Below are 15,147 nucleotides of genomic sequence, written 5' to 3' on the forward strand. Positions count from 1 at the left end.
TATCTCAGCTGCTATTCTACAGCAAATGTCATCTTCATTACACCCTTTTCTGCAGTTAACATAAGTAACTGTGTGCACACCTCACTTTCATTGATTTGTAAAATAACACGTAAGAAAGAAACTGTAGTTACCCAAAAGCAAATAATAAAATTTGCTGCCTCGGTTGACCCAGAGCAGATGTCTTTATGTTTAAATATATACCGTGCCTTATCATACCATGTTACAGCATTGTCATGAATTGTAAGTAGTCAAACTTTTGAAGAGAAGGAACCAAACCTGAAGTTTGTGTGGAAGCCATCAAATGCTCCTATCCAGGCTCACTTGTGAGACAGGAAGGAGAATGTTCAGCCTCCAGACTTTGATCAAGCAGCACCTCCAGCCAGCTATAGCCCACTGCTCCTCCAATCACAGCAATGTTCTGTAAAGCACAATGTCCGACAAATTTTAGAATAGAACAGGATAGTCAGCAGCTGAGTCTGATCAAAGTTGACATTAGTTGAAGAAGACCAAAAAACTGAGATAAAATGTATTTTTTTTAAACACAACTAATAGCTATTTCTTGATTTTGCCTTTTCAACAATAAGCAGAAATAAATACATGTTCCATCCACTTTTACCACTCAATTAAGATGGGTTTGGCTGGAACAGACTCACAGAAAAACTGCAAATGAGCCCAAATATTTGGCTTTTGGAATCACTGTGACAGAATGCAACATGCAGAGATAATCACTTGTGATGTTTTCTTGTCACTGATGAGCCAAGCCAGAGAAATTCACAGACTGCAGCTTTCAGAGGTTTATAAATTCTTTGGTTTCCAGTAAGATGATGTGGAGGGAGTTACATGTGAATTGTAAGAAGAGATTTAATCAGAAAGGTGATTAAGATGACAGGTAGATTAATTGACGGACATATTTCCAGTTGCAGAGGGAATAAAAATGGTTAGCTGCATGGACATTGGTAAGTGGTACCAACCGATCATTCTTTAGATGTAAATCTGCCCATCTTCTGGCAAAGTCTGCTGGAAGAGGAACTGTAACAGCAGCAAAAGATCTGTTTGTTCCAGACATTTTTAATTTGGATATCCGCATGATTTAAGTTAAACAATTAGTCCCTTTCACTCAGTTCCACCCACTGTTTGATGGATATATTTCCACAAAACACATAACTAGAGGTCAGGTAGAAAGCTTGCCTTTAAAACACGCCCTTAGTCAATGCAAGGTGCCAGAAGTTTCCTCAGTAGACCTTGCAGAGGGACCCATGGCCTACTGGAGTCTGAAGAGCACTGGGTGGCTGTGCAGGGCTGTGCACGGCTGCACCTGAGCGCAGTAGGCATTCCTGCCACATTGCATGGGATAACTCAAAAAGTTTACCATGCCAAAGCACACAAAATAGAGTTTTGAGAACGAAGCTCTGTCCTTTGAGATTTTAGCAGTTCCTCCCCCTCCTTTATTAGCACAGCTGCAGAAGCAGCAGTTCATTGAAGCAGTCCTTCTCCCCCAGCACTGACTTCCGAGCAGAAGAGTTTCCTGCACTCCATAAAAGTGCTCCAGGTGGAAGCACTGAATACATTTGCATACCCAGAAGTGAGCATGTTATTTTCAAAAATTATATCGGTGGTAAACGTAGGTGTAAAGCAGAATGAAGTACCTGCTGTGTGATGGAGACAGCACTTCAGAAGCGACTTGTGGAACAGAGCTTCTTTGCAATTCTGTCAAGGTTCTTGCTCCCTTCATCTCCCCCACAGCAACTAATTTAGGTAATTAAGGCAGGGAGGGAGGCGGGGGAGGGGGAGAGAAGGTAAAACCGAAAAAACTGTTGTAGATTACCATATAAAGAAGGCATGCCACAGAGTAAAAGGTGCTCTTGACAACCTGAAATCTGCTGACGGGAAAGAGAAACCTTCCTCTCTCCGAGCGCGGGGCCGCCGGGCCGCGTTCTCCGCAGAGGGCTTCTGCTGCAGAGCGGCACCATCTGCTGGGGGCAGCCGGTAGGGCGGGCAGCGGGTACGGGAGCATCTTCCGGAGGGGACGTAGTTAACCTACTTAGCCAGAGGGTGATGCGTCTATAGAAGCCTCTCTCTGGATTCTTTCCGCAGAGCTGCAAAATTAGCGGGTCGTAAATTGAAGGTAGACTGTTAGAGGTGTCGTAATAAGTATTTACTGGAACTGGTTAACAAGGAGAGAGGGAAAAGGTCTGAGGTACAATAATTCTACTAGTTAAACACTGATCTCAGCAATACCATATATCCTTCAATTCCACAACAATGCCTGGAGAACTATTGAAGTCACGAGAAAGCTTGGGCAGCTGTGGAGAAGACCACACTATGTGCAGTCTTAGAGAAATGCAAATTCTCAGCATCCAAAAGCAGAAAATTACTGAAGCGCCCTTTTTTTTTTTTTTTTTTTTTTCCTCCCCTATCTCTGTGATCTATGCTAACAGCAACAAGGATTTCCGGACTATTCATCTATACCTAAACTTGTATTCTCTTTAGGCTTTGAGCCAACTGTTTGAAGATTTTAGATGAATGACCTCGTGAGCTAAGATACCAGTGCTATTGCTATTTCACTCGTGCAGTCACATGCCTTTCACTTAGCTCCTTCCTCATTGATGTGGAAATCGATCCCAGACCTAAATGAAAACTATGTGCTTCCTTTATTGTTTTATGCTTTGAATATACTTTATTAAAGTTATTAAAAAGATAGGATCCCTCGCACTGTACCAGTGAGAGGCAGTTTTAGGGTGTACTTTCAGTATTCAATCTTGGGAAGTCTCTATGCAGATTTGTAGTGTACATGCTAAGCGTGTACTACGCACATATTTCTGCCTCAGTGTTATAACATATGAAACATAATGGTTTGTTACACACATTTACCATACTGTACAAAATCCAACCAGTGGATTGGGCATGACTCAGCTTCCTGCTTTACCTTGCAAGCTCTCCTAAAGGAGTCCCTGGGACATGGAGGTCATGACTGGGTAACAGAGATGGAAAGGGATCTTGGAAGGTCTCTAGTCCAACCCCCAGCCCAAAGCAAGGTCAACATCAACAGAACAGTTGCTCAAGGATTTGTCCAGTTGAGTATGGAGAAGCTGCTCCAATGCTTAGTTGTCCATACAGGAAAAATCGTTTCTTATATCCAGTCTACGCAAGGTAGATCTGCTGCACACAATATCTACCTGAAATATAAATTGCTGAGCTGGACGCCATCAAGGTGGGACAGGGCTATCTATGTCATAACAATCACCTGCTCTGTCCTGCCACAGTTCCTGCATCCTTGTGCACAGCCACAGCCACACAAACCCAGGACTGACTCAGGCTTGTGCCCATGTCCTAATGCAGCCGTGCCCAGGGGTGCAGGCCTGGGTCAGCCCATCCCACAGCAACAGCTGTCAGTGGGTGCTGTGTGCCTTCCTCCTTCCTCACACAGCACAGCTGTAAGCACAAACAAGACCAAAGCAATCTGAATCAACAGGCAGGAACTCTTCATTAAAATGTTGTACCTTCATTTGTTTTGCATCTGTGTGCCTCAGCCATCTTGGCGAAGAATACTGACTGCTGCTGTTTTTGTGAAACATTAACTTGTAACAGATTATGGCTTTCATACTGTAATTGGTGTTTCACTAATTCAGAAGGAGGATTAACTCTGCCTTATATATTTACTTAAGAAATTGTCCTTTCATTTGTTTAAATACTTACAGTAAGAATGCTCTCTTCTCAGTGTTGCTGCTTTTGATCTCTCGAGTATAAGTTTTTTTGTTTAAAATAAGAATGATCAAGGGTACAGGGAGTTCTTATGGGAAAACAGGGCAAAACCACTGAATTTTTCTTTGGAAATACTTCACAAAAAGAATGAAAAAAAAATATAAAAAGCTGTAGGTTCTGAAGAGTAATAGTGATACGGGATTACTGGTTTATCCATCAAATGCATCAGTGAAGGAACATTTGACTAAATTTAGAACAGAATACTGCAAAATGTTAAAATACAGTCCCACAGTTAACAATGTAGATAATCAAACTGCCTAACTCAGCCGCAGGAGGCTGACAAAGGAAGAGCAGAATGAAGTCCTAACAGGACTGTATATTTGTTGTTAATTTGGAAAACCTCCTACTAGGGAAGTGAAACAGGGGACCAAAGTGACCGTGTAGGTTCATCAGTGCCAGCCTCTTACTGTCTGATGGGCGTGAGTCCCCACCTCCTCTACAGCAGAACAGCCACAGCAGGAGTTGTGTAGCCAGGAACAGGCAGTGAGGATGTACAATGCATGCCTGCTCTCTGCCTCCGTTGTCTGTTGATTTGGGACCCCAGTGCAGCCATGAATATGCCATGGATAGGGGCATGTGGAGGGAGACCACAGAACAATAAAGTGGGCACACCAGCTAAGGAGTGCTCTAACTACTGGGCTACAAACAGCCCTTTGTACTGTCCCTCAGGACCTCTGACTTGTGCGTGGCTCCATTTGATTTATAGAAGTGAACAAACAAGTAAATATAGTGTTAGCATTTATGGAGGGAAATAGAACAAGAAATAGCATTGTATGAATCAGTGCCTGCACTTGAACTGGTGGACTCTGGTCAGCTGATCTCAGAGAAACATGGCAAATGAACAGAAATGTAGGAAAAACTTTCAGATAGAGATTGGTGCTGTTTAACTGAGAGAAGGAACAGGAGAGAACTGAAAAATATAGAGAAAACAACAATATTCTTTCGGTACAAGAGAAAGGAGATCGCCAGTGGCAGCAGCAAACATAGACCTGATGAAAGAAAACACTTATTTCCTCAGAAAAAAAAATACCATGTATTACTAGTTTGTGGAATTCATTCACAAGGGTAGGCCAACTACTTGAAAGACCTGAACAAACTGTTTAGATATACCACATGTATTCAATGGGAATAATTCACACATTAGAAGGAAAAAAAAAAAAATCAAAAATGAGGCTATAAGCCCTTATTCTACAGGGAATTAGACTTATTGGGTTCTACAGGGAACTGAAAGGTAATTGTGCAGCCTGTAATTCCTCCTCTGAAGCTGGCCTCCGCATACAGCATTAAATTGGGCCAGATGAACCTTTAATGTGGCTGCCACAGGCAGTAACTAAATATTTGGAACATATTTACCTTGGGAAAAGGAAATGGAAACAGAGAAGAGGGAAGTAAAGAAAAGTGTACAGAATACAAGAAAAGCAATAAATGATAAAAAAAAATAGTAAAGCTGACAGCAAATTAAGTTCAACATTATACAGGTCAGCATGTCATTGGGCAACTAAAAGGAGATTCATGGGGATGCATGCGGTAGGCTCCAATTTTCTTACTGTTTACTGCTTCTCAGGAATATCAGAGGAGAAAATGGTGAGTTATAGAAAATACAAAATGTATTTAAGCACTCTTAAAGCCATTTGTCACCAATATATCTGTACAAAAAACACCACCATCTTTTCCCATGGCCCAGCTAGTCTCTTGCGCAAGTCTTGTATCTATGCACTATGGTGTAAGAAAACAAAGCAGGTCTTCTGTAGAGAACAATATTAGCAGGAAAATGAAAGAACAAAGTTTTCCCAGGAATGTTTCTAAGACCTTAAGCTGAGATTTAGAAAAGGAATCTGAATTCTGAACGCGCATGGGAAAGAAAAGCATCCCACCATAAATAGGAGTGAAAAAAAAATAGATGCCAAGATATCACAGATATATGGGAGGACAGGATGAGCCATTTGCTTCCTCAAAGAGATGTTTGATAATCTGCAAGACTACAGAACATATTATTTGGGTGATGAAAGTTTTGGGTTTTCATGATCTGGAAGGTAGAAACTTCATGTGCAGTGGCAGAGCTTGTGCCAAGTAGATAACGAGAAGATCAGCACACCCACAAACGCTGGCTCTTCCCAACTCACGATCTTCACATCATTCTGGGAAGGAGTCAATCCACAGCTGAGTAATCTGCAGGCTCCTCAGTCCCAGCAGCACTTCCCATGCATGCAGGGAGCAAGTACCCCTTCTGGGGCCTGTGGGAACCTTCCCTGGTATGAGATCTGCTCATGCAATTTGGGCTGGGAAAGCCAGCAGGAATGGGAAAAGCAGGCTTGGAAACTCCTAGCTGCAGAGTCATAAAGAGGAGTCATGCTGGGGGGAGAGGGCGGCTGCTCATGGGCAGCTCTGTCAGCCACTCAGCAGGGTGAGGCAGGACAGTGGTGCTGACAGGGGTGGCTGAGCTGGAGGCTGGTGGATGAGGACAGAATAAGAAGGGAGGACAGGCAGCACCCGATATAAGGCTAAGTTGAGGAAGAAGAGCTGTACTAAGGGAGGCACTCTACTTCAGAAAGGAATTTGGAAAGACTGGAAAATTTGTATAACAATCATAAGAGTCTTCTGTCTCTCACTAATTCATCAGCGAGCACTATCTCAGTCTGGTCATACCTACAGCTTAAGTCAGTTCTGCCATTAGCTGAGCACGGCCAGTAACATGTCTGGAAACTGCCCATATATTTTCAGTATTAGGGCACTATATATTGTACAAAATCTCGAGGGTAAATATGGAAAATACCACTAACAGCATTAGAGGGAGAGGATGTCAGGTGTATCAGATTGATTCACTACAACTACACAAAGGATTAGAAAAAAGTTGGCCAGTGCAGTTCCTCGACAAAATGATTGAATGCAGGGCCAGGCAGAGCTAACAGTGCTTATATTTAACTTACTAATGCTTACTTACTAATGCAACATCGTGTGCACCACAGGTGACCCCAAGCAATTTAATCAGAACTTAGGCTCTCTTTTAAGGATAAAAAGGAACGTCCAGCTCTCACTGCTATGAAAATAGCTCCCTGAATGTGGACTTCTGTAGCTGCATGGATGACCTCCTTAATTTTAATGTCAGCTAGCCAAAAAAAAAAAAAAAAAAAAAAAAGCAAAGAAACAGAAAACCTGACCCTCTGACATTTTTCCATAATTTTCCCAGATAAATTTCCATGCTCTTTGTTGCAACATGGTTGCCAGCTGGGCAGCCACATGACATTGTACGAGGACATTCAATTTACCAGGGATGTCAAATGGAACAGGTAGCTTAAACATACTGTATGGACAAGATCATGAACTCTCTCAATAGTCTTCAAGCAAATGTAGACTATACAGACATTGGGTAAAGAATTACCATGTCGCCATTAGTCTAAATGCTGGTTTTCACAGCTCCCCACTAAGAACAGTAAATAGCATCACAAATATTTTCGTCCTCTGTGCAACAGAGAGGGTAACAGTTTGTCCAGGCATGAGTGGCATTTTTGAGAACTGAGCTAAACAGACCCGAGAAAAAGGCAAGGAGAGGAACATGAAAGTAAATTCAGCTGCCTAAACACAGTGCTGTTTGATTTATCTTGGGTTTCCAAGACCATCACTTGAAGCAAAGGACTTGTGGGAGATTTGTGCCTTTCTGGACACTATGGAAGATTTCCTACTGCAACTAAATTGACACCAAGGCCTATGTTTATGGAACTGAATCTTGTCCTCCATATTAGTTATGTTTGTAGTTAGACCCAGGTTCTTCAGTCCTGGCCATTTCTCAGTATTCTAATTCTGCTGTACCCCTTTGGAGCAAAAGGACTCGCTTCCCTAGAAGAGAGCTCCCCTTGTTTCTGTGAAGGTACTCTGATATTGTTCACTTTTCTGTGCACATGCAATCTAATACCTTCCAGCTGTTACTGCCAAGGGGATTTCAAATGCATAGAAATACACTAGATTTTCCACCCAGCGTATGCTTCTTTGCAGTTACCAACACTGAAGTTAATTTACTATCTTTTTGCTTTTTTTCACTGATTTAAATCTCAACTAACTTCATCACGGTTTTCTTTCACAGCGATCAGCCAACAAAGGCAACTTTGACTTCCAATCCCTCTTTCTCTGTTTGTCTCTCCTCTTTCAAGATCACTAACAAATACATTCAACACCAGAGGGGTTTGCATGACATCCTAAAGCGCTCTGCTGTTAATTTTACCTCACAGGGAGCTGAGTTTTCATTACACTCTTTGGCTGCTGACGACCAGCCAATATTAACTGTTGGATGTGTTATGAAATACAGGAAATCCTGATGTAAAAATATTCTCCAGAGTAACCTAATCATGCCACAGCACAGATTCTGAGCACTTGTATTTCACTTCAGCCACTCCTAGACTTAGCGAGCCCTTATTTGTGCCTCCCAGTTCCACAAAGTAGACCCAGAAAAGGAGCAAAGCTTTGTCTGCACCCAGCCACCTTCTTGCAGCCCCCCTGGCCCCACCGGGATCCATTCAACCATCCCATTTGACTAATGCAATACCAGAAATTCATGTGCCTATGTATTATTGCCAAAAACATCGGAATACTGCCCTGTCTGGCAAGTGATTGTTGTATTTGTTTTTTATTCAGCAGCAATTGGGAACTTGGCAGCCACCTCATCATGACTGGTTCCAAAGGGCTATTTAAATACAAGGAAGTACTAAGGAAAATTGCTGTCTGGATTTTCTCCTCCAAAGTAGCCATTTGAAACGGGCTCATAAAAATCTTCTGTAGCTGGAAAAGCTGAGGTAACTAATTTAGTATCAAAAAGCAAGTGAATCAGCGCATTAAAAATAATGCCAACTTAAATATGAAGCGATCATGTTTGTGAACTTATATGTTAGTTCCTATTATTCCAAAATATATCTCAAGTTATTTAGTGCTATAAGTGGTAAAACCTTCATTCATTATCTTAGTGTGACAATCAAGTTTTAGTGAGGTTTTAGACAGGCATCAATCAAATATTAAGATGTGACTATGTTACGTTGTAGGAGACATTGAATTCTTTGCTTATTGTTGAACATGGAGTGCGCCATTCTGCAGCCATGATGGGAGCCCAAGAGGGAAAAATGGTTGTTTCAACTTCAGTTTCATTTCAAATTCTTTGGTGTCTAACCTCATACAAGGGATTTAGAATTGTTCTTTTTTGTAAACTTGAACTGAATACTTCATTTCCAGTCTTGTATTAGATGAAGGGATGCTACTCTAACAGAATCACGCTCACATCTATTTGCTTTGTGCCATCAGATTTTTCATAGGGGTTGGGAGTCATTTCTGAGCTCCAAGACTACTGACAAAAATGCATGCAGTTTCACCAAATGCTCAGACATTTTAAACATCAGCAATGAGGAGACAAACAACATCAGTCTCATTCCAATGACTGCCACACCCTGTGAGCTCAGAGGTTTCAATCCAAAGCCACATTTAGTCCAGAATCGTTTAATCGCTCTCTCCTGATGGAGTGACAGTCAGGAGCTGGTGACTGCCATTTTGTCCATCCTGCTTTGCACTGTTTCATGGGCTCAGAAGCCAGACTGATATTACAAAAGGACCAGAAGTCTTCCCTTAAAATTTGATTGAAGTAGTAGGAATGAAAAATTTATTCTGACTGACAAGAAATAATTGGGTATCTGCCAGTAGTTTACATTCAGATGCGAGGAAAAGGGGAGATTAAGCAGATTAACCTCCATCATCTGGGATATGACATTTCTTGCTGTGTTTGAAGTATTTTGTGAAGGAAAGATGGCACTGATTTTGAAGTTTATGTTAACCAAATCTCTTTGATTTGGTTTGATGCAGCAGCTGCAGTGACACACCCTCGGTCTTTGAAGGCCTCAAGCTGCAAGGGCCAGGATGGAGAGGAGCCCAACTGCAGCTATGAAGTGTCACCTTCCGCCTCTGGGGGAAGGAGTGCTCCTGTCTAATTTCTCCTGTCATCTTCTTAAATTTGTATTAGAAGGTATGGGAGAGGTGGGATGCTTTCCCAGCCATGTTGAAGGCAGGAGTGGCTGCTCTGTGCTCATTAGGACTCACGTGTTCATTATTGCTTCTTCCAGGAGGAGCAGGGTGGGAGCAGAACAAGCCTTGGAAGGCAGCCAACCCCACAGAGGTACTACGAGTGGATTTTGTGGTTTCCTTTTATTTTCTTAAAGAAATTCAATGCCCAGAAAAAGATGTGTTCTGATCTGTTTTTATTTGTTTTGGCAGTAACTAAAGGGGATGAGGCAATTATCTGCTGATGGACTTTGTATTTAATTGCTAAAATTCAGATCGAGAGTGACTAACAGTGGTAGGCAAGCCCGTAATGAAACTATTCAGATCAGAAACTCTTCAACTGAGAGCAAAGCGGCAAGGACAACTAACAGCTTATTGTAGCAGAGACACTATTGAGTCAAAACTCATAGAATCATAGAATATCTTGAGTAGGAATGGTCTCACAAGGGTCGAGCCTAACTCTCAACTTCATACATAACCACCTGAAATCAGACCTTATGTCTCAGAGCACTGTCCAGACACATCTTGAATTCCTACACTTGGGGCAGTGCCCACTGCCCTGGGCAGCCTGTTCCACACCCACTGCCCACTGATGAAGAAGCTTTTCCTAATATCCAATCTGACCCTCTCCTTTCTACCCACTCTAGTGAATAACAAGGAAATTTCTTAAACTCCTGATGTTCAATATCTGAGTTCCAGAGTCACGTGTTGGTTTAATATCTAAAACCTCTCTCCAGGTTATGCAAATACGTTATTAAAAAAAAAAAAATGTACCATTGCACTGCGTTATTTCCTTTTGAAACAGTAACGCTGTAAAGAGTGTGAGAGCCATAACCCAGGGAAGGGAGGGGGTAAGGTGTGTAGGCAGAGTCTCATTTAACCTTTCCATCCACTCATCTATCAAAAAATCTTTGATCGCAATTTTGAGTTTAACTGCCCTATTCCCACAGAGTTACTTAGTATCTTACAGGCAGTGTTATTTTTCTCTCTTCTCTAATCAGCCATCACCCCTAGGAATTCTTTTATTTCCACTTATTTCACTCTCCAGCCACAAGTCAATCACAATATGCACTACAAGCCATCGAATATTAGCAGAAAGAAGCAATATTACTGTAAATGGCTAGAAGGCGTTACTACAGATATCAAGTTTTAACTAGTATACGACAGTTAAATCTTGAGAGAAATGCATTAAGTTTGGGTCACACAGCACTGTGAAGCTCATCGCTGGCTGAAACCTTCTCAAGAGAGATTCTGTCTACAGACATAGGCATTATACTTGTTAAGTAAGGGAAAACACGCCTATATTGCTAATGATTCAGGATAACATATTATATTTCAGCAACGATTAACACTCGTTATCTCAGGATATCACCAAGTCTTTTTCCTCTGGCATTACCAGAAGCGATCTTGATATCAGTAATGCTTAACTCTATTTTCCAGCAGGAATGAGATTGTCCAAAGCAGAAACACTGCATTCAATCTCAGGTTAACACTGCCCAAATTTCTGTGCAATCTATTTGCAAATTAACAGTTGCAGTTTGATCCTAGCTCAGTCTGCAGTTTTAAGGTGACTACTGTGCTTTTCCAAATAGCTGCTAAGTGAAACTGTTTTTCCTGCAGCCTCACAGTCTCAAGGTGAGCTCTGGCTCCTTCACCTCCTCCAACTAAATACTGCCAGATCCTCGCTGCTCCCATCTCCTTTCATTTACACAATTTCCTCACCTTGGCAAACAAGGAAGAAGCAAAGCATTAAAACATCTTCAGCAACGTGGCAGAGCAGAAAGCATTTCTGCTAATAAAAACCCAGCCCAGAGGATGACACAGCATCTTTTTGACAAGTGATTCAGCTTTTATGGTTGTATTCATTCCTGCTCCTGTATGGCCTAACTGCAACATAGCTGGGGCAAACAGATGGCTCTGACACCTTGGCCAGACCCTGAGCAGCATCAAGGAGCCCAGAGACTCTCCTAATATTTAGAACAGATCCGCTAAAATCTGGCAGCTTTGTACCCTTTTGTGGATCCTTAGCTGACAGAGGACTGTCAGCTAAGCTTATGAACCTAAGCAAGACAAAAAGAACCAAAGACAAGACAATAGAACCAAAACAAGACAAAAAAAAAAAAAAGAGAAAAAAAAGAGAAAAAAGAGAAACAGTAACAGGAATGACCAGAACAAGATCATCACCAGTGGACAAAAGGATGACTCACTGGCGTCATTTGTCTGGACTTCAGTAAGGCCTTTGACGTGGTAACCATCAACATCTTTCTCTCCAGATATGGAAAGACATGGATTTGACAGGTAGACTGTTTAGTGGATGAGTAGCTGGTTGTGAGATCGTACCCAGAGAGTGGTGGTGAATGGTTCAACATCTAGATGGAGATCAATGATGAGTGACGTTCCCCAGGGATCAGTACTGGGACCAGCTTTATTTAACATCTTCAGTGACACTGACAGTAAAATCAAGTGGATCTCAATAACTTTGCAGATGGCACCAAGCCACAGCATGCAGTCGAAGTGCCCAAGGTATGGGATGCCATCCAGAAGTACTTAGGCTGAGCAGTGGGCCCAGGAGAATCTTATGAGTTCCAATAAAGCCAAATGCAAGATTTTGCACCTGAGTCTTGGCAACACCCACTATCAGTACGAGCTGGGGGTAGTAAGGATGGAACAAAGACCTGCCAAAAAGGATCTGGGGGATGGCAAGCTGGACATGAGCCAGCAATGTGCTCCTGCAGCCCAGAAAGCCAACCGTATCCTGGGCTGCAGCAAAAGAATCATGGCCAGCAGGTCAGGGAGGTGATTCTGCCCCTCTACTCAGCACTGTGAGGTCTCACTTGGGGTACTGCATTCAGATGTGGAGTCCCCAGTACAGGAGAGATATGGACCTGTTAGAGTGCTTACAGAGGAGGGCCACAAAATGATCCCAGGTATGAAACACCTCTCCTGTGAGGACAGGCTGTGGGAGTTGGGGTTGTTCAGCATGGAGAAGAGAAGGCTCCGGTGAGACCCAAGAGCAGCTTTTCAGTATCTACAGGGGGCTGTAAGAAAGAAGGGGACAGACTCTTTAGATGAGTCTGTTGAGATAGAACAAGGGAAGTGGTTTCAAACTATAAGAGGAAAGATTTAGACTGGATATAAGGAAGAAATTTTTTTTACAGTAAGGGTGGTGAGGCACTGACACAGGTTGCCTAGACTGATGGTGGATGTCCCATCACTGGAGACATTCAAGGTCAGGCTGGACAGGGCTCTGAGCAGCTGGTCAAGTTGTAGATGTCCCTGATTGTTGCAGGGGACTTGGACCAGGTGACTTTTAAGGGCCCTTTCAAATACAAATTGTTCTATGATAGCAGTTAGCACTTCTGTGCTTAGGTTATTCTCTATCATACAAGTTACATATCCATGTGACACTTTGGGCCAGTACTCTGCTTGCACCAAAGCTGGTCCTGTTGCTTTCCTTTGCAAGAATCAGCAAGATGGAGGCTTAGAAGGGTGCGATCAGTGCAGAACCAGCACTGAGGTAGAAATAATTACAATAAAATTACTTATAATTACCTGAGGGATAAAGAAAAATCCCTTTCGTAAAGCCTTGCCCCCATAATAGGGTCTCAGTGACTCCTTGGCACTATTTTTTGTGTGTTTGGATGACTTTGAATGCACAGTTACAGTGAGTGATGAGCAATCAAAATACAGATAAAGGCTTCATTTTCTGGGTGAAAGCTCTTCTTTCTGCTGGGGAAAAAAACAATGATGAGGCTTTAGATTTAAAAAATAAAAACACATCTGGTATTAATGTAAATGAACAGGGGCACAGAATCAATGTTCTCTGTAATTATGCTATGTTGCCTTCTTATTTCAGATCTTTGCCAAAGAAGTAGGCAGAGGGCTGCTTTTCCAGGAAGGGTTACAGAGCATTAAATCCCAGAGCAATCGTATGTGAACCTGATAAACAAGCATCAGCAGTACACAACTAATTTCAGAGAGATTACCATCAGTTACACTACATAAAGTCATATCAAATACTGTGAAACATCAGACGTATCTGAGATATGACAATTTCAGAACAAAATCGATCCTGTATCAAGAAGTTATTTCTTTTCCCTTGTTTTTTCTTTTTCATTTTCCCCCTTTTTGCTTTTTTCTTTTTCCCTTTTGTTTCCCACTTTCTTTTCCTTTTTCTTGCTAGGTATGTGCACTGCCTAATGAAGCACTTACAGAAAACAGCAGCACCCACTCAAAACATGCAGGATCCCATGCTTTATTCTCAAATCACCATGCACTAATGCTGCAGCCATTATAAGGATGTCCTCTAAAGAAAGAAAAATCAGAGCACTGTTGGCAAAACAACAAACCTAGGCTTCCTCACACTTTGCAGGGCAAGTACTAGAAGCAGTGCTCACACAGCTCTCCGTTGCTGGAAAAAACAGATGTGGTTCAAAGCAGCCTTTCAAGATGGAGAGACAGAGAGAGAGATTTAATGCATTAATATGCTCCCATATGGGTGTTTCATTGAAAACAAGAGGAGGGGTTGCTTATGGAAATGCACCCCAGGCATTCAGATTTAATGCTGACTTTGCAGCAGAGTGCCATGGTCTGAGCAATGCTGGCCATTGGAGCTCCACAGTGTATCCCATAGGGTACGGGGTGATAACAAGGAGTGGTGCAGAGATTTATGTGAAGAGTATATATGTACGGCCTATCTGGCCAGTGGTTGCAGATACCTCCCATCTTTTATCCAGCTGTAAGCAACCCAGCTCCTCCTAAGCAGAGCAGCCAGTCCTGCCCATTCAGAGGAGCTGTGCCTCTCAGATAATACACACCCAAACCTGGGGAGAACGGCTTCCTCTGCACCCTGCCCCAGTGAAGTGCTCAATATGCACCTTTCTCATTAAAAAAAAAAAAAAAAAAAGCCCTTTAAATAGATATCTCAAATGAAATCCTGCTTAATTACAATCACTGCAAGATTTTTCCATCAAATGCAGTGAAAGGAAGCTTCTGTGAGTTATCATTCCCCAATTTAAAATTCAAATAAAAATGACAGCATAAAATGCCCCACTGGTGTAGGATTTATGATCACTCAGTTACCTTTGCCTGTAAATATTAATAAACTGATTCCAGAGACTGGTTGCCATTAAAGTGGGAGGTTCTTGTGGTTTGGGTTTTTTTATTTTTATTTTTTATTTATAAAGTTAATTTGCCTCCTTCTTGCTGTTAGTATTCTTCCTCAAGGTCTCAAAGCAAAGATACCAGCATATGGAATGATTCAGTAGAAGCAAGCAGGGTTTCTTTCTCCTATTGCAACACAGTGGCAGTTAATAGTCTGGATCACTGCAGCCCACAATTGACAAATTATCAGTA

Source organism: Lagopus leucura, unplaced genomic scaffold, assembly GCF_019238085.1.
Source record: "Lagopus leucura isolate 7727_CA_CO unplaced genomic scaffold, USGS_WTPT01 Super-Scaffold_100157, whole genome shotgun sequence".
Classification (NCBI taxonomy): Eukaryota; Metazoa; Chordata; class Aves; order Galliformes; family Phasianidae; genus Lagopus; species Lagopus leucura.